Raw genomic sequence first — 7,500 nt, 5'->3', positions numbered from 1 at the left:
ATCCAAGAAAGCCACGTTGGAAAACAAGTGGTGATTCTGATGGGACAGGAGATCAGTCATTTGGGGGCGAAGGGTGGGGTAGGGAGACATACCAGCCTGTCTGTCTGTTTTCACCCAGTGTGGGAGCCGTCCCAAAGAGATAACTCGAGAAGAGAGAAACAGGGAGTTGACAAAGAACACGTGCAGTGGCGTGCCCTCCCCCCCCACCCCAGGAGAAGGCCAAGCCAGAAGTCCCTCCGGATGGCGGGTTCCGGACTCCAGCTTCCAGGGGAAGCGATGTTTTTTTCCTCCCCATTTCAGGCCCGGAAGAAGAGGGAGAGGCAGAGTGTCCTTCTCGGGCATCCGCTGTTTCTGAAGCACGCTTGTTGCCAAAAGATCGGCCCCCGTCCCCGACGAGCCCAAGAATCCAGAGACAAGGTCTTGGAGCTTAGAAGCAAAGAGGCCATTTTATCGCTCTGCCGGGCAAAGGGGATTCACAGCAGGCTAGCGTCTTCAAAACTGTGTACCCACCTTGGGGATGGAGTGGGTGGGGTGGTTCTAGAGCCATAGCTCAAACAATCGGGCATCGATCACCATCCACAGAATCGTTTTCTCATCAGAAGACTCAGAATGGTGTCACGATGCCTCCAGGTGACCCATTCTATAGAGGCTGGTGGTTAGATCTCGTTATCTCATAAGCACTCAAGGTGTGGCCTTCTTGGTCACTCAGGCTATTTTGTCAGGTCATTAGTCCCGTGACTGACCTTCTCCTCGGAGAAAGACTCAGAGACCCAGCATGATGATGACTTTCAATGAGTGAAATACAGTAGAAACAGTAAGATCGATAGCTTCCAGTTTCAACAACAGGCCTGGAACCGTGAGCAGCAACCAGTCAGTCAGGACAGTTGACCGTTTTCAGGGCGAGCATAAGAAACCGAATGACACCCCCCCCAGCAAATGAATGAGTGAATGAATGAATGAATGAATGAATGACCTAATGATCCTCCCCTCCCCCCCCGCCAAAAAAAGAAGCAATAATCCGTTAGCCTAATTCCGGCCATTTTATTCATCCTCCTTCACCCTGAAGCCCCAGTCACCCACGTGCCACAGTGGTCTGTTTTCTGGTTTCCTCCACCACCCCACCCCCCACCAACCACCACCCCGCCAACATCCCCCCATGCCCAACCACCGCCCCAAGTGTGGGACTGGACGGGGGTGCAGGGGGCTGAGGGGGCGGCAATGGCGGCTTGAGGTGAGGGTGGGGAGTGTTCCGCCCAGATCGTATAGGAAGCTCAAACACAGCTGCAGTATGAGACAAGATGGTAGATTTCTGTGAGTCCTCCCTCCTCTTAAAATCCGTCCTAAGGAGGAGACAGACAGAAAGAGAAACATCACCCTCACTCCCAACGCCTCCTGCGCCCTCGATGCGCCCCAAAACAACAACAAGAAAAACAAAAACAAACACGACCACAAATAAGTCGCTATCCCTGGGGAAGAAGGATTCGATGGCATGGGGATATCATTCTAAAATTCATTCCCTCTTCATCACATTTCATGGAAACCGATTGCAATCTATGAGGCCCTGTGAAGGTAGGGGTTGGGGGGGTAGGGAGGAGGGAGGGAAGTGAAGGGGGGGGAGAGGGAGAGAGGGAGGGAGAGAGAGAGAGAGAGAGAGAGAGAGAGAAAGAGCAGAGGAGAGGAGGGATAAAAGGGGAGAGGACAGGAAAGGAGAGGAGGGAAAAGAGGGGAGGGGAGGGGAAATGAGAAGAGGCGAGGGGAGAGGAGAAGAGGGAGAGGAGAGGAGTGGAGGGGAGAAGAGAGGAGTGGAGGGGTGAGGGGGAAGGGGGGAGAACAGGGAAGAGGAGAGGAGGGGAGAGGAGAGGAAAGAGAGACAAGGGAGACAGACAGACACGCATGCGCGCGCGCGCACACACACACACAGAGAATAGCGAAATGGAGAGAGAGGCAGAGAGAGAGAGAGAGAGAGAGAGAGAGAGAGAGAGACAGACAGACAGACAGACAGACAGACAGACAGACACGGATCTAGGTCAGGGATACTACACATGGGTATTCTTCTGAGTGATTTTATGTGTTTTCTCAATCGCCACCTCTATGGAGATAAAAATCGCTCCCATAAGATGAAGGGAGTCCTTCTGCCACCGCCCACGGCCCCGCCCACCAGCACCGCTTGTGTTTGTCAGGGATTCCAAGCCAAAGCACGTGGAGGAGCGGGAGAGCTTCCTGGCAGCCCAAGGAGGAGGAAAGTCCGGCAGCATGAGAGAGGTGGTTGGCACGGGGAAGCTGGAGGCCGGCTGACGAGAAGATGGGTGAGGGGGCAGGGAGGAGGGTTTCCCAAGTTGGAGAGCCAAGACGAGGGAGGGGAGCTGTCGGTGGCTGCGTTCTGACCCCGACCCCAACCCTGACTGGAGCGGATCCCTGAAAGGAGGCGGTTCGGGCTCTCTGGCCGAGAACGCCCCTCTCTTCCTCTTTGTGCAGAAACACCTTCCGCAGACCGAGAAAGTCCATCCCGAGACCCTCGTCGGAAGAGTCCTTTCCAGACCCATCACGATCCTCCTGGGCCAAGGGGTCCAGGGGATGGGGCGGGGCCTCCATTCGATCCGTCTTCCGTCCGTCCGTCCATCCACAAGATCTTGAACATCCATGTAGGATTCTGGATGGTAGCAGTTTTCCAGGATCCTCGAAATCCTTGTAAGTCCTCTCCTGGCAGATTCGACCCCTAGGTCGTACCGCGCAGCACAGGGCACTAGATTCAGTCCCTCGGGACGAGGGTTCCTGAAAAAGACCAGGAAAAAGAAGAACAGAATCACTATGGTGTGCACCAGCCAGAAACCAGCACCACCTTGTCACTCGAACAGACTTGCAAAAGGCGGGGTAGGGAGAGAAAGTCATAGGATGGCTACCATCCCTCCCACCCCCACCCCACACGCCAAGCCCCAGACCATCGTCATCCCTGCTCCCCCTCCCCTCCCCTTTCCTCTCCCTTCCCCCTCCCCCTCCCCCTCCCCTCCATCGACGCCCGCCTCCCGCTTGTACCCCACTCCTCTGAACCCAGCACCACCCACCCCAGCCTGGATGGGCTCGGCTCAGATCGGCTCGGCCCGGCTCGGCTCGGCCCGGCCCGGCCCGGCCCGGCCCGGCCCGGCCCGGCCCGTCCGTCCGGTCGACTTCTTCGCAGGGTCTAAAATAGCGCCCGGCCGACAGGCAGGTGGCACATGGCACATGGCACATGGCAGGGGAGCGAGCGGGACGGTTCGGGATCTCTGGGTGGCAGGGACACGCGGCCGGACAACCAGGAGCACGGACGGCCTGGCGTGCGTTTCTCCGCTCGGGGGGGCCTCGACCAGAGACCGTGGTACGGGGAACGGGGACACACACACACCACACACACACCACACACACACACCACACACACCACACAGACACAGACACACAGACACACAGACACACAGACACACAGACACACACACACACACACACACACACACAGACACACACACACACCCCTTCACCCCCACCCCCAAACCTCTGACAGCTTTCGTTTGTTTTCGGCCGACCGTCCCTCGATGAGGTACGAGTGCCTTGGCTGGGGCTGGGGGGGGGTGGAGTTCCTCCCTCCACAACGACCCCACACGGGCTCTGTTCTGGTCACCCGAGTCCTCTTCCAAGTCAGACCACAGGCCTCCATCACCCGGCGCGAGCACTCGGGGAAACAGTCACCATCCTCATCGCTCCGCTCCACCTCTACACGTGAAGAACTGTTCCCAGCCCACGCCACTCCACCCCACCCCACGCCCCGATGCCACCCACCGCAGTGGAGAGAAACGAGACGAATCCACAGACGTGCATCAATCCGATGAAGAAAACGACGGCCCTATTCCAAGGAAGCATGGATATCTAGGTAGGAGATTCATCGAGTACTATGGAGGCGGTGGGAAAGGGGGGGGGTTGCGGTGGGGAGGGTCTAGAGATCAGGCAGTACAGCCCATGCTTAGCATGCAAAAAATAAAGGTCCAGGGTTCAATCCCCAGCACCTACTCTTCAAAAATAACCCGAGAAGAAGCAAGAAGGACGCTCGTAGCTCACCCTCTCCCACAAATACACCAAAACTCACATCGACGGACCCACTCGGCCAATCAGACCACCTGCGGAACTCCGACAGAACACCGCCCTCTTCGAAAGACAAAGACGCCCAAAATCTGGTAGGAGAAAAGGAGAAAAGAAAGAGTCAAAAGCAAAACAGTGCGGGAGGGACCGGCAGAGGAGGAATAGGGCTCGTTCGCCAGACCTCCCCGTCTCCAACGGAGAGGCCGACGGGACGGTGGGGGAGCCTCCGAGTCTCAGATCTGCCCGGAGCGCCCCTTGACCGACCGACCCAAGTGAAACGGGCACAGAGGGTCCCCGCGACACCCAGCCCGAGTCGCAGGCCGGCAGCCGGGGGCCGGGACAGGCCGCACGAGCCGGGCAGAGGACCGTGGCGGCGGCACCACGCGCCGTGGCCGGGAGGGGATACAGAGCAGAACAACCCGCCCCCCCAACCCGTCCATTACGGGGAAAGAAAGGCAAAGCAACACGGCCGGTGTGCCCTGGGGAGAGGGGCGCCGTAGCCTCCATCTCCTCAGACCTGCGGCGCCATCACCGGCCCTTCTCGCGAGAAGAGAGGCGGGGCGCAGCCACAGCCGCCATAGCCCCTGGCGCGCGGCGCGCAGCGCGCGGGCGGGGGCGGGAGCGGGGGCGGGGCCGAGACTCGAATCCGCACCCGGGGGCTCTGCAACCTCCTAGGCAGGACTGAGACTCGTTTTCAGCCTGAGGCAGATATTATATATCTGCCCCGGTACCTCAGAGAACTCGCGCCACCAAGACTAAGAAGGAGCCGAGTTTTGGAATGCAGCAGGGGCGGGGCGGTTCCACGGTCTTCCCCGAGCCCACCTACGGAGAGGAGCGCCGACCCGAGGCGGAGCACACAGCCGCACAGAGCAGCGGAGCGACCGGCGCCGGGAGAGGGCAGGCGGCCAGCCACCCTCCCTCCTTCCCGGCAGGAACGCAGCATCCGACCGCGGTGCCAGGAGGGGGCGCGATCTACTTGCCCACAGGCACCGAGGGCAGCACAGACGAGGGCGCCGACAGAGGGCCCGCGGAAACAGCAAGCTGAGTTCACGAAACAGGGCGACGACAGAAAGACTTCTCGGTGAAACCGTTAAGAGCGCACCGTCTCCAGGAGAACACATCCTTTTTTTTTTTTTTTTTCCTCTTTTTTTTTTTTCTTTTCCTTTTTCTTTTTTAATCTCTTTTATATCGGTTTTACCTTCTGTTACCTTTTTAACCTTTACTTTTGAACAGTCGTATACGTTTACGGTTTTAATCCCTTTTAAATGTTTCATTTCAAGTCTTTTCATTATTATTATTTTTAAACATCCACCCCCTTCCCTTTTTCATTCTCTTGGTTTTGATCTCCTGTTACTGGTTATTCACAGGTTTCAAATATTGTTTCTCGATTTTTTTCCTCCTTTTTATTAAGGTTATTAAAAGACGTCTCAACTCGATCGCTATTCTGCTTCCACTTACTCTTCTATTCATGATTACACACTGTCTTCAAACCTTTTCTTTCTCCCGTCTTTTAAAATCCTCTGTTTTATCTTTTGTTAAAATCTGTTCTATTTCCGATTACCTTTTAAAAATTTACTTTTGAAACAATTGTATATTATTTTCTGATCTTTTCTATTTGTTTTTAAAGGCTTTTAGAAGACGTCTCAGCTCAATTGCTATTCTGCTTCAACTTGCTCTTCTATTATTGATCGTACACTGTTTTCAAACCTTTTTTTCTCCATTCTTTTAACATCCTGCCCCCACCCCCTCTCTCCCTCTCCCCCTCTGTCTCTGTCTCTGTCTCTCTCTCTCTCTCCCCCTATCCCCCTCTCTCTTTTAAAGTTTTATGCCTGCCTAGGCTTTCGATAAATACATAAACTCCTTAAGGACACCAATAGATAACTGATACTCCTTAAGCCACAGTGCCAGAGAGATAGGAGCATTATGAAGAAGCAGAGGAACCACTCCCAATTAAAAGAGCCAGAGAAATTCCCTGAAAGCACGATCCATGAAATAGACGTGGATGGCCTGCTCGATCAAGATTTCCAAAAAGGAGTGATCCAAGTCCTGAAGGAACTCCAAGAGATAGTGTTGAGAGATATACTATACGTCAAAAACGAAATCGAAGCTATAAAGAAGAGTCAAGGAGAACTGGTCCACTCATTGGCTGAAATGAGAACTGGTCTAAAGGCTGTCCAAAGCAGGCTAGATCACGCAGAGGAACGAATAAGTGGCCTAGAAGGCAGGACAACAGAAAGAACCCAATCAGAACAGCTGAGAGAAAAACCAATAAAGAACAACGAAAACCATCTTAGGGACCTAAGGGACCCTCGAAAGCGTGCCCATCTACGCACAATAGGGGTTCCAGAAGGGGAAGAAAGAACCAAGGGGACCGAAAAGATATTCGAAGAAAGCATGACTGAAAATTTCCCAAATCTAAAGAAGGAATCAGATATCCAAGTCCAGGAGGCTCAGAGGGTACCCAACAGAAAGAACTCAAACAGGCCCACACCGAGACATAGGCTAATCAAGATGGCCAGAGTCAAGGATAAAGCAATGATCCTAAACGCCTTTAGGCAAGAGAAAAACAGAGTGAGTTTCAAGGGAACCCCCATAAGGCTCTCAGCGGATTTCTCTACACAAACACTACAGGCCAGAAGGGAGTGGCAAGATCTATTGAAATTCTTGAATGAAAAACAAAACAAAACAAAACAAAACAGACAAAAAGAAGCAGCCTAGGGTACTCTATCCAGCAAAGCTATCCTTTAGAATAGAAGGGGAGGTAAAGAACTTCACAGACAAGCAAAAACGAAAAGAGTTTAGCAACACTGAACCCATGCTAAAAGAAACATCAACAGGTCTACTCTAAATAGAGAAGAAGGAGGATGGTACAAAAATGAGACCACTCATCACCGGAAAGGTGATCACTACCATTCATTCCAAACGGAATAAACACAAAATTGTAAAAAGAAGACATCTAAACCATTAAGAGTGGCAGAGGGAAGCAAGAAAATAATAGAGACTTTTTTTCCCCCCCTTCTCCTTCCTTTCTTTCTCTTTTAGATGGGTTTGAGATTCTATTACTATCTGTTTCATACAAACAGTTATAGCCATAGGTGAATAGACTTCCAAACAGGGTCAACCGAACTCCAAAACGTACAAGTGAGTCACAGAAGCCAACTAAAGGCTAACTAAAGGCGGGGGGGGGGGGAAGCATGGAGATGAAACAACATGCTATCGAAAAGCCAATGGGTGAATGATGAAATCAAAGTTGAAATAAACAAAAAACCCAGCAACAACAACAACAACAACAACAACAGCAACAGCAACAGCAACAACAACAACAACAACAGCAACAGCAACAACAAGAACAGCAAAGAGAACCTTGATACAAATGAAAATGAAAACCCAACCACC

This window comes from Camelus bactrianus, unplaced genomic scaffold, assembly GCF_048773025.1.
Source record: "Camelus bactrianus isolate YW-2024 breed Bactrian camel unplaced genomic scaffold, ASM4877302v1 HiC_scaffold_53, whole genome shotgun sequence".
NCBI classification, from domain to species: domain Eukaryota; kingdom Metazoa; phylum Chordata; class Mammalia; order Artiodactyla; family Camelidae; genus Camelus; species Camelus bactrianus.
Note: the sequence above shows the minus strand (reverse complement) of the source record.